Source organism: Bufo bufo, chromosome 5 (genome assembly GCF_905171765.1).
Source record: "Bufo bufo chromosome 5, aBufBuf1.1, whole genome shotgun sequence".
NCBI classification, from domain to species: Eukaryota; Metazoa; Chordata; class Amphibia; order Anura; family Bufonidae; genus Bufo; species Bufo bufo.
In genome coordinates this window covers 459,385,826-459,403,158 of record NC_053393.1, presented here as the reverse complement: position 1 = coordinate 459,403,158, position 17,333 = coordinate 459,385,826, and the positions used below count along the sequence as shown (strand labels likewise).

Genomic DNA, 17,333 nt, shown 5'->3' with positions numbered 1-17,333 from the left:
CTGAGTTTGACTTTGATGTCTGACTTTCTTCACAGGTCAGGGTCAAAGTGAGAATGAGTTATAGATTTACTGTTTAGTTGTATGCTAAATCACACAGCCAAAGAAAGTCCATAGCCGACTATAGCTGAGCCTATAGCTGTATGACATGTGCAGTTGTAAAAATAGGCATTTTACTTCTCCGAAATGCTGATGAAAACATGGTCATTTTACTTATTTGCCAGAACTAATAAAGCTGTAAAAGAGTCTATAGCTCAATGGTAAGATTGCTGCCATGCAAACCGAAGGTTTTTGGGTTCAAAACTTAACAGAAACCTTAATAATAAAAATGTATTAACCCTAGCTAGGAGACAAATTGAAATGATGTTTGACTTTGATGTCTGACTTTCCTCACTGGTAATCGTCAAAATGAGCTGTAGAGTTACTGTGTATTTGTCTGCTAAATCACATAGCCAAAGAAAATCCCAAACTTCTTAGAGCTGAGCCTATAGCTTGATGGTATTTAGTGTCCAAACCAGTAGCTTTTAGGTTCAAGACCTTGATGTCTGACTTTCCTCACTGCTCAGCATCAGAGTCAAAATGAAATTTAGAGTTACTGTGTATATGCATGCTAAATCACAGGAAGAGAGACGGCAGATGGCATGTGCACACTGCGTGCGCCGTCTCCTCATACAGCTGGAAGGCAGGGGTGCCAGGTGTCGTACTCCCACCGATCTGATATTGATGACCTATCCTGAGGATAGGTCATCAATACAGGAGAGCCTGGAGAACCCCTTTAAGCGATAGGCTCAGCTCTAAGCAGGATTTTCTTTCACTATGTGATACGGCAGAGAAATACACAGTATTTCTAAAAATCATTTTTTACTCTGATGCTGACCAGTGAGTCAGACATCAAAGTCAAACATCATTCAATTTGTATCCTAGCTTTAAAAACACATTTTTGTTATTAAGATTTTTATTGGGTCTGGCAAATAAATAAAATGACCATGTTTTCATCATCATTTCAGAGAAGTAAATTGCCTATTATTACAATTGCACATATCATAGAGCCATAGGCTCAGCTATATTCAACTATGGACTTTCTTTGTCTGTGTGATTTAGCATACAAATAAACAGTATCATAATTAGAGGTTTATCTGTAGCTTTAAATAAACTAACATTGAAAACTACCTTGGAAAGCAGTAACTGTAAGAAAAATAGTACAGATGCAGCTGAGCTAAACCTGATGGCTAACGCGTTAAGCAAAGAATGGCAAGAAAATGTTAACTGGCTTTTCAATGGATTTCAATGGCTTTTGTCACAGGATAACTGAGATAACATGGTGACGTGTTTGTGACATGTATTTTCAGAGTCAATTTTAGCTCAGCTACATCTGCATAAAAACTGTCTGATGCAATATTCAAGATTTCTGAGCAATTATGAAAAGCAACCTAGAGTACTGGACTGATGTTCCCTAATTTGCATGTTCACATTCTAGACTACTCATATATACTCATATATGCATACTTGGTCTATTAGAAAGCAGAAAACCAAAATTTGGGTCCAGTATGTAAAATACCATCCCCACAGTATATACAAATGTTTAATATCAAAACTATGGGGTGAAGTTATGAAGTTAAGTATATGTTATAGATAACCAGGAATATAGTAAATTAGTGTCCTTTAATTGATGAAAAAAGGTAAAACACTTACCGTATTTTTCACCCCATAAGACACACCCCCCCCCCCAAAGTAGGGGGGTAAATGGCAGTGCGTCTTATGGGGTAAAGGCTGCCATTTTTACATCGCTAACGCTGATACATCGCCGGCTGCGATGCTGTACAGCGGGGAAGAAGGAGGGTCTGGAGGCCGGCAACTAGCGGCAGGGTCGGTGCATTCACTGTATTCTTACATCGGGCCCTGCCGCTTACAGCAGTATACATATTTAAACAGTAATCCTTAACCTTGAGTAACTTTAAAGCAGCCTATCCTGTTTACTATTCCACAGATCCCCCTAGTCTATTTTGTTTGCACTGCTGGGTTCATTTCAGTGTGTCTTGAATGAACTTGCCCGCAGAAAGAGATACCGACTGAGTGCAAGGGTGAATGCATGAAGAAGCCGTCACACTAAAGCAAACCCGCAGCGAGGCAGGGCAAGCAAAATGTTCTAAGGTTTTTAAAAAGCCGTTTTTTATATGTGTTTCACCTTTTTTTTACCAATTAAAGAACAGTCTTGGTTATTTATAACATACAGGTGAAACTCGAAAAATTTGAATATTGTGCAAAGTTCATATATGGATTACATGCACAGTTGAAGTCCAAATAATCAAGATAAAGACTAGCCACTAATAATCTGCTATTAAGAGACTGTGAAGTCACTTTGTGCCATATTTATCAAACATTGCACATTGTTAAATTTGATGCATCTTTAAATCTAACTCTTTTGTCTAGAAATGCTACCCCAGTTTTGTTACAACTACTGGAGTGAGTTTATATTTTTTTTTTTTGCAACTTTAAAAAAAATTGCATTGGTAAATCTGGAGCGAAACTAATTTACCTAGCAAGACACACTTCCTGCTCTACCACCAAAGATCAAGTGAGTGGTGTAAAAGTGCAAAAAGAAATACACATTTTGCGCTAAACCTAAAAAAGTTTTAAAACCCTATTGTGCAACTTTTTGAAGCCAGAATTTGGAGTTTGATGCTTGATAAATTCTCTATATCTTGTAATTGAATTTTCTTTACAATATATCAGTCATACTTGAAAGCTATTGGGGTGGGCACAGTTAAATTTACTAGATTATTTATACAGATATCTAGTCTGGATAACTGTTGTATTATGTTTAAAGGGGTATTCCCATCACATACAATGGGGGCATATCGCTAGGATACAACGAGAACGGAGCAGGGAGAACTGTTGCAGTAGGACCCCAGGTTTCCCGGGGTATGTCCACCACCAAGCGCTGCTCCCATGCAAGTGAATGGGAGCGCACCGCGCACACACTGCCCCTGCTCCCATTTATTTCTATGGGGCAGACGGAAATAGCCGAGCCAGCGCTTGACTATTTTCGGCGGCCCCATTGAAATGAATGGAGGGTGGCTACGCATTCGCAGTGCGCCCTCCACTCATTTCTCAACTCTGTTCTCATTGTATGCCCCCATTGTATGTGATGGTAAAACCCCTTTAATTTTTTTTTTAAATATATATGTTGAGAAGACTCCAAGGCATGATAAATCTGAGGATAAATTTAGTTTACAGTCAATGAAAAGACACAGGAAACATTGCTGGAGCTTGAGGAGGTGATTAAATCACTCATTGTAAGGTATTTACTGCTCCACTAATCTAGACCACCAGGGGAGAAGATATTAATGCCTACAGTATTCTAGGCCACCGTGGAAGGCATTAACCCCTCCACTACATTAGACCACTAGAGAAGTTCAAGTTGACGCCCTCCAATATCTTGAGGGTGCTGGTACACAGTGCAGTTCTGACATGCATTCAGGATGCAGTTTTTAATTTAGTCAGTTTATCAGCCTCATTGAACCCTGGTATTCTGCATAGTGGGAATGATTTAATTAATTTCAGCTAGCTACAATAGAAAACTGCATCCCAACTGCATGTCAGAACTGCCCTGTGTTCCAGCACCCTAAGGCTATATTACACTGGCCGATGGTTGGCCAGATCATTGATAACGAGAGTTCATAGGAACGCTCATTAGCGATGATCTGGCTCTGTAATACAGCTGTAAAAGTGCTGCCAATTACCTGATGAAAGAGCATCTGGCAATCAAGATTTTTAAGCATGCTTAAAAATCATTGTTTGGCGGCGGCAGATTGAGCTGTCTAATTACGATCTTCTGCTGGCAAACAATGATTCAGTATAGGGACGAGCGATGGCATTAATGATTTCTTCTCCCCCTACTGTGGAGGAGATCACTGCAGGCAATAGCAGTGCTCTCTTCCACTAATGAGTAGATGATTGCCAGAAAGGAAAGTTTACTCCCCGACAATCGCCTTCAAAATCTATTAATGTAATACAGCCCTTAGACAATCAGGAATGCTGACTTTGACCTTGCCACTAGCCTAGACCACCTGAAATGAAGTCTTCTCAACAATAGAATCTATTATACTATATAGATGTGTAAAGAAAATGTACCGACCTTGTTAACGTTTCATTCCAAGTGTAATTTTTCCTCCTCTCCAAACAAAAAGATGCAAAAAATGTAGATTGTAATTCCAATGAAACCTTCAATCCCTCTCTGTGCTTCTGCTGAAAATGTAATGTTTGTAACTTTTAGAACAGTTTAAACACTTTGTTTGCGCAGGATTTAAATTTCTATTTTGTATTTGTTCCTGAGTAATACCTCGGAGTCATAACTGCATTTTCCCAGACTACATGAAGAAGCTCTGCATATATTAAACTATTGCTATTTTGTTCTTAATATGCTTTTGAAAAAAAATAAAAGAGGTAAGATCAAATATTATACATTTGCTACTAACATTTTCCCAAGAAAGCATAATATTGTACTAAACCTCATCCTCCTTTTGGCCTAATCCTTGTTTGTCTCCTATCTTTAAGATTGCTCTTTTATTGTCACCTTAGCTGCCTTTTCTTCCTCTCCACTTCCACTTTTTGACTGGATTTCTCAAGGTTTTGTGTTTCCCTCTTCCTGTTTTCTCTCTTACATAGTTATATAGTTAATACAGTTGAAAAAAGACATAATCTATCAAGTTCAACAAAGGGATAGGAAGATGTGAATTTTAGAAAAAAGGGGAGCAAAATCATCATCCGGAAAAACTCCTCCTCCATTGACACTCTTTTAAGCCAGGACATTACTCCTTCATTAACAGACCATCAGGAGTATTTACAATGTCCATTCATCTACCATTTTCAATATAATAAATTTCTTTCCCCCCTCAAACAGATTAGGAATGCTTCAGATCTCACTAGAACCTTAACTTGGTTTGAAATCTTTCTTTCGCAAAAAAATACACCCAGGAAAGTGATATCCTTAAAATGTTAATATCTTTCCCTTTCTGCGTGCATGGGAAAATGACCTTGGTAGGAAATTTACTCCTGGAGAACAGCAGAAACTCTTTATCACCCCTAAACAGGCTTTAAAATGTGTAAGAATACAATAGAGTGGATATAAAACTTTACCAGATGACACCTCACTGCTGTAATACTCCATAAGTACAATTCCAATTATGATCCAAATTGCTGGAGATGTGGTTCCTCTCTCTTGGTACATATTATCATCTCTGCTGGACATGCCCTCCTATTATTCCTTATTGGAAATCCACCTTACAACATATTAATAACATTATGGGACTAACAACCAAAGCTTTGTCTACTCCATCTATATCCAGACAAGATACCGTTACAAAGCATCTAAAAAACTGCTCCAGTACCTGGTTGACCCTTTCAGTTTGTCCATTTGTCTCAGAGCGGGATGTAGATGAGAAGGACAGTTTGATCTCCAGTCTCTTACTAAATTCTCTCCAGAATCTCGAGATGAACTGGACTCCTCTATCTAAGACAATTGACTCGGGTATCACTTGTAATTTGAGAATATATTCGACTAACAAGGTAGCTAATGTTTTAGCATCAGGATGTTTCTTTAATGGAATTAGGTGACACATCCAGACGACCACCTTCCCCCGGAAGGGCAGAAGGTCAGTAATGAAATGTGGGACCAAGGTCTCTGTGGAAAGGGAAAGGGGCAAAGTAGACCTGCAGGATGTCTCCTTGGTACCTAGGCCCTTGATCAAAACATCAGATGCAGAGATATATTGGCTCTGGAGACCAGATGTTTAATCCCAGCAATTCCCGGATGACTTGTGTTGTAGAAATTTGCTTGCATCAGACGCACATATCCAAGCTGTGCTAAAAGTGCGCCAAAGTACCCCAACCACAAAGAATTTCCCTCGTGCTTAAAAGCACATATATCAAGCTCTTTCGTGTAAGGAAAGGTAACACTGTTTCATCATGGGTTTCTGTTGAGCACTCCTCCTGCAGAGAGCAGACAATTTCTTTACAGAACCCTCTGCGTGCGTCACACTTTCAGACAACCATTCATTCTCCTTGCGCAGCTCAGTATTACACCTAACAGTACATTCATAATTAGTGCTAGTTATAGCTGCCTGCTGGACAAGAGTTCTCAATTTATCAATTTCCACTTTTAAATCTTCCACTTCTCCTTCCAAACTCAGCTTCAGCCTACAAGACTCCTGATATTTATCCGCTATCCACCCAGCAGCAAAAATCAGAGCATACTTGCCTTTCTGTTTGAGCTATTTTCTGGTACTGATCAGGCTTGCTACATAATTCTGAGCCTGCAGCCATGGATCACTAGATCCCTGCATAGCTTGAAGAATGGCCGCCGTGTCCTTCAACTTTGCAACTTCTTTAAAAATGCTTTCCATTGTATAGGAATACAAACACCACAATGGTTGCTACAAAAAAAGCAAAACACTAGTACCGATTTCTAGGAGTTGTCCCAATACTTTTGGCACATAACTTAAACCACCACCTTTCTACACTGTAGTACCCGTATTAACTATGCCAAACAATTCTACAATTCAGTGTAACAGCCACAGATATACAAACATTAAGCAGAATCATCCACTATAGGACAATTTCACCGCTAAACTGCCACTAATGTTCACACAATAATTCCCCCATCAGACTGGTCACTGAGCTATACCATAACCAAACACTCAACTGATATCCAGCATAAAACTTACCAAAACAAAATCAAACTGTACATGGAAAGGTTACAGAAAGACAAAATAACTATTCTGGACAAAACTGAGGCAAAAACAAACAAATCGCTTTCCATAGACACCAATACTAAAAGCTAAAAGTTAACTAGCTCAAACTAAAATGAATTCCTTGTTAAAACCTGCAGCACCAAACTAACCAAGATGTCTGCCAAAACCACATTGTCGTCACACAAAGGAAATCAAAGATGGCCGACAAAACCACATGGCTTGACACACAAAGGAAGACAAGATGGTGTCTACAAAATCCAGCAATATAACAAAACAGTTTCTCTATTCCCTGTGCCACACCGCCGAAACCAGAGCAAACCTCCACTCTGGGGGTGATTTACAGCCTAACAGTATAAAAATCCTCTCTAAATGCTGTCTCCCCTGTACAAACACTAAAAACAAAATGCTGCCTCTACAAACCAAAATCACCTCTTACAAAATCACAGTAACATAAAAGTTATACAAAAACAGAGAAAAAAAAAACACGAAACCCTGTACTGGTCAGCACACACATCACAATCTCACCATACAATCTCTGTAGAATCAACTCAGATCAACCAAAAACTACACAACGGAAAAGCACTTACCTCATCCTTACACAAAGAGAGCGAAAACGTTCTTTTACCAAGCAGAAATTTCCTCTGACGCAGCAGGCAGTTTACTTTCTCTCCCCTTCTACCTGCTGTGCAGAGGAAAAAAATCTGTTGGTTCCTTGGTGTACCTAGCTCGCCATTTGATGTAGAAATTGGTGTACTTCGGCGCACTTTTAGCGCAGCTTCGATATGTGCGTCTGATGCAAGCAAATTTCTACAACACTTGCAAGTACAGAGTAATGAGATTCCTCCAAAACTTTAAGGTGAAGCTTTGGAAGAACAAACCATTTTCCAGAAAAAAAATTACTGGGAACAAAATCCTGACAACATCATATTTCAGAGGCAAGATCAGGATTAATGGCAGCAATGACAACACCTGGAGAAAGACCAGGTTCAGTACTGATAAAATCACAAGTACCAAAACGACGTGATAAAGCATCCACTTTCACATTACCCAACCCAGGATGATAATTAACAATAAAATTAAGCCGGGTGAAGAACAAGGCCCAACATGTTTGTCTAGGATTCAAGCACTTAGCAGGGTCCAGATATATGAGATTCTTGTGATCCGTAATGTCGCCATTATTCAAAGGCCCATTTGATAGCCAGTAGTTCCTGATTGCCAATTTCATGATTCCTCTTGGCAGAGTAAATTTTTCTCAAGAAAAATGCACATGGCTGAAGATGACCCCTGAGACAGTACTGCACCCACCCCTACCTCTGAAGCATCCACCACAACGATTAATGGTTTTGTGACATCAGGCTAAATAAGTACGCGTGTGTGAATGAAGCTTTCAGCGTTTCAAAGGTGGACAGAGCATCAGGGGCAGAGGCGTATCTATCACGAGGCAAACAAGGCATTTGCCTAGGGCGGCACTTGCCAATGGGGCGGCAAAATGCCTTGTTTGCCTGCCTAGTGATAGTAAAATGTGCCAAATTTTTTTTCCCCTTTGTCCGCTGCTTGCCGATCCGAATCCGATCCTTCACTATGCGAGCGGCATCGCCGGCGCGGCATAGTGAAGCAGGGACCCTCCTCCCGAGTCCTCCTGACTTCCTCCCGAGCTCAGGTATTTTCAACTACTGCGCCTGCGCCGAGCCGTGTTTTTTGCGCATGCGCAGTGGGCCGGAATATTCACAACACAAGCGGCAGCCACGGGAAACAGAACAGAGTTGGCCACTTCACCTGACTCCTGTCCTGCCCTGCGAGGAATTTCCAGGTCCAGTCCAGGCAGAGGAACAGGAGTGAGTGAGACGAGAGTTAAAAAGCAAATAGTGCACTGTGAGAGTGAGAGTGAGACTCATAAATAAAGGTGGTATGTCAGACTGTCTATGGTGGCCCTGGCCTCTCCTTGAGGCTGCCCCATGAAAACTGTATGGGGCAGCCTCAAGGAGAGGCCAGGTCCACCATAGACAGTCTGACACACATACCACCTTTATTTATGGGGGCAGTCACAAGTAGACACTAAACTGTATGGGGGCTGCCACAAGCAAATAGTGCACTCTGCACTGTGTCATAAATAAAGGTGGTATGTCAGACTGTCTATGGTGGCCCTGGCCTCTCCTTGAGGCTGCCCCATTACAGACTGTATGGGGCTCCTCAAAGAGAGGCCAGGGCCACCATAGACATTCTGACACACATACCACCTTTATTTATGACACAGTGCAGAGTGCACTATTTGCTTGTGGCAGCCCCCATACAGTTTAGTGTCTCCTTGTGGCTGCCCCGCCACCCATACAGTATATCGTCTCCTTGAGGCTGCCCCCATACAGTATAACGTCTCATTGAGGCTGCCCCATACAGTATAACGTCTCCTTGTGTTTTTTTTCTTTTAAACGGGTATTTATCGCGATATATATCGTTATCGTGATAAATTTCTTAATATTGTTATGCAAAACGGGAAAGCGTGGAGCCTAAAGAGGAAGGGGTGGTATTTACAGAGGAAGGGGTTTGGACGTGACAGGAAGGGGTGGGTCAAATTTATATTAGGGGGGTGCCCGAGTTTAGTCTCGCCTAGGGCAGCACAAAACCAAGATACACCACTGATCAGGGGACCAGTGGAGAAGACCCTCCCCCTTCCTAGTTGAGTCAGTTAAAGGCTTGGCAATAACTGAAAAATCTGTAAAGGATTTTCTATAATAGTTTGCAAAGCCAAATAATCGTTTAAGGGCTTTAAGAGAAGTAAGCCTAGCCCAATCAACTACGGCTTGCACTTTAGCGGGTCCAAGCAGAAACTTTGGGGGGACAAGATATAAACCAGGGAGGAAACTTCTCTTACTCCAAATTCACATTTACTTAGCTTAGCAAACAGTTAATGGTCCCTCAAATTTTGGAGGACATTTCTCACATGTATAACATGAGAAGTCCAGTCAGGAGCGAAAAAACTAAATATTGTCAAGATACACAACAACAAATTGACCCAGGACCTCTCGGAAAATATAATTTACGAGATTTTGAAACACAGCTAGGGCGTAACACAGCCCAAAGGGCATTACACAATATTTCCAACTGCCCTTCAGGGGTATTGAATGCCGTTTTCCATTCATCCCCATCCTGCATTTAAATCAAAATCCCCCTCTAAGGTCAATTTTAGTGATACACTGAGCCCCAACAATTTGATTGAACAGATCAGGAATGAGAGGAAGGAGGTAATTTTTTCTGACCATGATTTCATTAAGTTCTCTATAATCAATAAAGGGGCACAAATCCACAGGCTTTTTCACTCAGAAAAAAAGAATCCAGCTCCCATGGGAGATATACACAGTCAAATATGCCTTTTTTTCAGACTATCCTGAATATATTTTTTTACAGTCTGCCTTTCTGGCCCATAAGGATTAAAAATTCAGCCTTTGGAAAGTTTAGCACCAGAGACAAGATTAACGGCGCAATCATACTCGTGATGAGAGATCAAGACTTCAGAGGCCTCTTTGGAAAACAAATCCTGAAAGTATTTAATAAACTCATATAGTTGTCCTTTTTCTAGTTCAAGACCAGAGAGTTGGATAGATAAACAATGATTAGATCACTGAGGCTCCTATTTTACTAATTCTCCAGGACTCCAATTAAATACAGGACTATGCACCCTCAACCATAGTAATTTCAAGATGATATCAGCGGACATATTTTTGATGACAAATAATGAACACTTTTCAGAATTAATATACCTGATCTATATAATCTATTCAGGAGTTTTAGACTGAATAAACCCTCTCCGCAAGTGTGAAACTAGCCTAAGGGAGTAGTATCCACCCCAGAACCTGGAATGAGTTTAAGCAGTTTACATACCACAAGACCCAAGGCTGACACAAAATTAAAATGAACAAATTAGCTACAACCACCAAATCCACAAACGCTAAACCAGAAACAGACCTTCCTTGTGAAGACAGATTAACAGGCAGTAGAACCCTATCAGTCTTTTCGGAAAATACCTGTGCTTCTGAGTGACTTCTCCGATCATGACTCAGATGCTGAAGTTTCCCGCCTTCTGCCTAGAAGGACAGGATTGCAGTTGCTGTGCAGGACTGCCGCAGTAAAATCAAAGGCCATTCTTTAGGTGGTGTTCCTTTTGTTGATGAAAAGACATGGTACCCACTTGAATGGGCTCCTCAAACTCCACTTCACCTTGGACACAGAGGAACAGAGGAAAAAGAAGAAGGATGGACAAGAACACATGTTTCCAGTTTACGTTTCCTAAGACGTCTGCCAAGTCGAATAGCTATATACATAGCCTCATCTAGGGACACTGGGGTAGGATGACTAACTAGGAGGTCTTTCAGGGTATCATAAAAACCCAATCTAAACTGTGACCTTAGGGTCAGATCATTCCAACCAGAAGCAGTACACCACTTATGGAATTCAGAACAATAATATTACACTGCTTATCTGCCTTGATGTAAGGAAAGAAGCTGAATTTCAGCATAAGCTGCCGTATCTGGCTCATCATAGAAACTGTCAACATAAAATAATTCAGGAGAGTTGGGCGATAGTGAGAACGTCCACCCCTGACAGTCTCCCTGAAGTAGAGACATAATGATGCATATTCTCTGTGCTTCCATAATGGATGAGTGTGGCCTAAGACGAAAATAAAGTTTAAAGCTCTCACGGAAGGTTACAAAATTTTTACAGTCACCAGAGAAGCAGTCAAGGAGCTTAACCTTAGGCTCTTTGTGTGATGGAGCTGTAGCAACAGGGGGCTGGTCTGGCAGGTTTCTTGAAATATCCTTTCAACTGATTGGTCAATGTTGCCATGGTGTCCATATCTGAGCAGGTCACCCGGAAAAATATTTTTTGGCCCAGTGATAATGTAACGCCTGTAGGTAGGGACAGACAAGGACAGTGAGCCCTAGCCTAGAACTCAGCCCACTTTCGTTACCTACTTGCAGTATAAGCCCTACTTGGCAGAACCGCAATTGGACGACGTCCGTACTCTAAATTAGTGCAGAGACGGACAAACACCAACAGACAACAAACACAAAAAAGCAGAGTCATACAGCAATGGGTCAGAACCAGACGGGCTACGCAGTACCAAACAAGAGACAGAGAGTGGTTAGAAGACAAAGCTGATGTCAGAACCAGGCGGGCTGCAGAGTACCAAACACATAAGATAGAGAATGGTCAGAAGACAAGCTAGGGTCAGAAGTACAGAGGAATAAGTAAGCAAATGCAGGAACAGGGAACAAGGAACCTAGCTACTGAGCCAGACAAGACTATCACTGGCAATGGTGTATAGCCAGGAAGGGATTTAAATAGAGTGCCGAGTCCCTGGACCAGAACGAGAGAGGTCCATGTCTCTGCGCTCCATTAGTCAGAAACACTATTACATAGTAATAGAACAGCAGAGCTAATTAGACCACTGCTAATCTCCCCCAGCTGCAGCAGGGAGAAACAGCATTGCATCTTGTTACTAAGGATGCGGTCGCATCATCAGGGAACGTAGCTCAGTAGCATGCCTCTCCCGATACGGCCGTGCCGAGGCTGAGTATCACACTGCTGGAGCCCGGACAGGTAAGTTTATTATATCAGATTTGTATTTTAAATGCCCTTTTTTGTCATTCTTTTCTCTTTTTACAGTAGCTCTAAATCATGTGAGGTGTAATTGTAGCTGTTTCTACTTGTTACCTACAGGAAAAAATTTTGCTGTGTAATTGCCCAATGTGGATTTAAAGCTCTCCCATTTATTCGAGCCTGTACTATTATGTGACAATAGATACTCCCAGTCTATGCCCTAAAATGCTGACCTCAACCGTTTGTCCATGGAGCACATGGTTAAATGGGGGTGAACAGTAAGGGAAAAAAAAGAGTAAATTTGAATTAAAAGGGGTTCCCTGGAAATTAAATTAAATAAAATTACTGAAAATAAAATTAAATATTACTTTATAATAAATACATTCCCAAATACATTTCATTAATTATAATGGTTCATTTTTAGGGATGAGGGAACCCGAACTGTATAGTTCGGGTTCGTACCGAATTTTAGGGTGTCCGTAACACGGACCCGAACATTTTCGTAAAAGTCTGGGTTCGGGTTCGGTGTTCAGCGCTTTCTTGGCGCTTTTTGAAAGGCTGCAAAGCAGCCAATCAACAAGCGTCATACTACTTGCCCCAAGAGGCCATCACAGCCATGCCTACTATTGGCATGGCTGTGATTGGCCAGTGCAGCATGTGACCCAGCCTCTATTTAAGCTGGAGTCACGTAGCGCCGCACGTCACTCTGCTATGATCAGTGTAGGGAGAGGTTGCAGCTGCTATTAGGGCCAGATTAGACAGTGATTAACTCTGCAAAAACACTTAATTCAGTGATCGATCTACAGCTGTGGATCATTGAACTGCTGCTATTTAATTGCTCACTGTTTTTAGGCTGCCCAGAGCGTTTTTATGTCACTTTTTTCTTGGGTGATCGGCGGCCCTTTTGTGTCTTTTGGTGCGCCAGCACAAGCTGCCACAGAGTCCATTTAACCATCAATAGTGTGGTTATTTTTTTTTTGCTATATCCTACATCAGGGGCTTGGCTGTGCTTGCTATTTTATTGAGGGGTAAAATACAATTGGCCAAAATAGCAGTACCCTAAATCTGGTGTTTCAGCTGTGGCTAGCCAATTGTAATACTGTCTGCTGTCTGCCGAAGCACAGTTTTTGTTCTAGGTTGAATACAATTCCCAACTTAGCAATCCCCTAAATAATTTTTTTCTGCTGTATCAGGCCAAGTTTAAATTGATCCATAAAAGGGTATATTAGATTTAAGGTGCGGATAGTGTCATCCTCAATAACTTCACACGCTACCGTGCATTTCCAAGTTTAATTCTGTCCGTAAACGTATACCTGTCACCCAGCGCCTAAATAATAGGACTAAAATGCGGACATGGTCGTGGTGGTGTTAGTGGACCCTCTGGTGCTGGGAGAGGACGTGGCCGTTCTGCCACAGCCACACGTCCTAGTGAACCAACTACCTCAGGTCCCAGTAGCCAGCAGAATTTACAGCGATATTTGGTGGGGCCCAATGCCGTTCTAAGGATGGTTAGGCCTGAGCAGGTACAGGCATTAGTCAATTGGGTGGCCGACAGTGGATCCAGCACGTTCACATTATCTCCCACCCAGTCTTCTGCAGAAAGCGCACAGATGGCGCATGAAAACCAAGCCCATCAGTCTGTCACATCACCCCCATGCATATCAGGGAAACTGTCTGAGCCTAAAGTTATGCAGCAGTCTCTTATGCTGTTTGAAGACTCTGCTGGCAGGGTTTCCCAAGGGCATCCACCTAGCCCTTCCCCAGGGGTGGAAGAGATAGAATGCACTAACGCAAAACCACTTATGTTTCCTAATGATGAGGACATGGGAATACCACCTCAGCACGTCTCTGATGATGACGAAACACAGGTGCCAACTGCTGCGTCTTTCTGCAGTGTGCAGACTGAACAGGAGGTCAGGGAGGAAGACTGGGTGGAACACGATGCAGGGGACGATAAGGTCCTAGACCCTACATGGAATGAAGGTCGTGCCACTGAATTTCAGAATTCGGAGGAAGAGGCATCGGTGAGACCGAGCCAACAGCGTAGCCAAAGAGGGAGCAGTGGGCAAAACCAGAACACCCGCCGCCAAGAGAGTTCGTCTGCTATTGGCCACCGCCATCTGGGACCCAGCACCCCAAAGGCAGCTTCAAGGTGTTCCCTGGCATGGCAGTTCTTCAAACAATGTGCTGACGACAAGACCCGAGTGGTTTGCACGCTGTGCCATCAGAGCCTGAAGCGAGGCATTAACGTTCTGAACCTTAGCACAAGGTGCATGACCAGGCACCTGCATGCAAAGCATGAACTGCAGTGGAGTAAACACCTTAAAAACAAGGAACTCACTCAGGCTCCCCCTGCTACCTCTTCTGCTGCTGCCGCCTCGGCCTCTTTCTCCGCCTCTGGAGAAACGTTGGCACCTGCCGCCCAGCAAACAGAGGATGTACCACCAACACCACCACCACCTCCGTCACCAAGCATCTTAACCATGTCACACGGCAGCGTTCAGCTCTCCATCTCACAAACATTTGAGAGAAAGCGTAAATTCCCACCTAGCCACCCTCGATCCCTGGACCAGAATGCCAGCATTTCAAAACTACTGGCCTATGAAATGCTGTCATTCAGGCTGGTGGACACAGACAGCTTCAAACAGCTCATGTCACTTGCTGTCCCACAGTATGTTGTTCCCAGCCGCCACGCCAGAGAGCCGTGCCTTCCCTGCACAACCAAGTATCCGATAAAATCAAGTGTGCACTGCGCAACGCCATCTGTGGCAAGGTCCACCTAACCACAGATACGTGGCCAGGGACGCTATATCTCCCTAACTGCACACTGGGTAAATGTAGTGGCGGCTGGGCCCCAGGCGAAGAACTGTTTGGCGCACGTCCTTCCGCCGCCAAGGATCGCAGGGCAACATTTTTTGTCTCCTGTTGCCTCCTCCTCGGCTTCCCCCTCCTCTTCTTCCACATGCTCATCCAGTCAGCCACACACCTTCACCACCAACTTCAGCACAGCCCGGTGTAAACGTCAGCAGGCCATTCTGAAACTCATATCTTTGGGGGACAGGCCCCACACCGCACAGGAGTTGTGGCGGGGTATAGAACAACAGACCGACGAGTGGTTGCTGCCGGTGAGCCTCAAGCCTGGCCTGGTGGTGTGCGATAATGGGCGAAATCTCGTTGCAGCTCTGGGACTAGCCGGTTTGACGCACATCCCTTGCCTGGCGCATGTGCTGAATTTGGTGGTGCAGAAGTTCATTCACAACTACCCCGACATGTCAGAGCTGCTTAATAAAGTGCGGGCCATCTGTGCGCGCTTCCAGCGTTCACATCCTGCCGCTGCTCGCCTGTCTGCGCTACAGCGTAACTTCGACCTTCCCGCTCACCGCCTCATATGCGATGTGCCCACCAGGTGGAACTCCACCTTGCACATGCTGGACATACTGTGCGAGCAGCAGCAGGCCATAGTGGAGTTTCAGCTGCAGCACGCACGGGTCAGTCGCACTGCGGAACAGCACCACTTCACCACCAATGACTGGGACTCTATGCGAGACCTGTGTGCCCTGTTGCGCTGTTTCGAGTACTCCACCAACATGGCCAGTGGCGATGACTCCGTTATCAGCGTTACAATACCACTAATATGTCTCCTTGAGAAAATACTTAGGGCGATGATGGAAGAGGAGGTGGCCCAGGAGGAGGAGGAGGAAGAGGGGTCATTTTTAGCACTTTCAGGCCAGTCTCTTCGAAGTGACTCAGACGGAGGTTTTTTGCAACAGCAGAGGCCAGGTACAAATGTGGCCAGACAAAGCCCACTACTGGAGGACGAGAAGGACGAGGATGAGGAGGAGGTGGAGGAGGATGAGGATGAAGCATGTTCACAGCGGGGTGGCACCCAACGCAGCTCGGGCCCATCACTGGTGCATGGCTGGGGGGAAACGCAGGACGATGACGATACGCCTCCCACAGAGGACAGCTTGTCCTTACCTCTGGGCAGCCTGGCACACATGAGCGACTACATGCTGCAGTGCCTGCGCAACGACAGCAGAGTTGCCCACATTTTAACGTGTGCAGACTACTGGGTTGCCACCCTGCTGGATCCCCGGTACAAAGACAATGTGCCCACCTTACTTCCTGCACTGGAGCGTGATAGGAAGATGCGCGAGTACAAGCGCATGTTGGTAGACGCGCTACTGAGAGCATTCCCAAATGTCATAGGGGAACAAGTGGAAGCCCAAGGCGAAGGCAGAGGAGGAGAAAGAGGTCGCCAACACAGCTGTGTCACGGCCAGCTCCTCTGAGGGCAGGGTTAGCATGGCAGAGATGTGGAAAAGTTTTGTCAACACGCCACAGCTAACTGCACCACCACCTGATACGGAACGTGTTAGCAGGAGGCAACATTTCACTAACATGGTGGAACAGTACGTGTGCACACCCCTCCACGTACTGACTGATGGTTCGGCCCCATTCAACTTCTGGGTCTCCAAATTGTCCAGAGCTAGCCTTTTATGCCTTGGAGGTGCTGGCCTGCCCGGCGGCCAGCGTTTTGTCTGAACGTGTATTCAGCACGGCAGGGGGCGTCATTACAGACAAACGCAGCCGCCTGTCTACAGCCAATGTGGACAAGTGGCGTTCATAAAAATGAACCAGGCATGGATCCCACAGGACCTGTCCATCCCTTGTGCAGATTAGACATTAACTACCTCCCCTTAACCATATATTATTGTACTCCAGGGCACTTCCTCATTCAATCCTATTTTTATTTTCATTTTACCATTATATTGCGGGGCAACCCAAAGTTGAATGAACCTCTCCTCTGTCTGGGTGCCGGGGCCTAAAAATATCTGACAGTGGCCTGTTCCAGTGTTGGGTGACGTGAAGCATGATTATCTGCTATGAAATGAAGCCTGAATCTCTGCTATGGGACCTCTCTCCTCTGTCTGGGTGCCAGGGCCTAAATATCTGACAATGGACTGTTCCAGTTTTGGGTGACGTGAAG

At 43.9% G+C, this 17,333-nt stretch overlaps 1 protein-coding gene and 1 long non-coding RNA gene across 2 annotated transcripts in view; both read right to left on the bottom strand.

Moving 5' to 3' along the window:
* LOC121002301 overlaps positions 1 to 4,228 on the bottom strand; it is a 35,966-nt gene extending 31,738 nt beyond the window's left edge. Inside the window, exon 1 of the long non-coding RNA XR_005779278.1 lies at positions 4,136 to 4,228. This is a non-coding gene — a long non-coding RNA (uncharacterized LOC121002301). The remainder of the gene's footprint in view (positions 1 to 4,135) is intronic.
* The window catches only part of LOC121002299 (ATP-dependent translocase ABCB1-like), a 1,351,406-nt gene that overhangs the window by 684,508 nt on the left and 649,565 nt on the right, over positions 1 to 17,333 (bottom strand). The window lies entirely within an intron of this gene.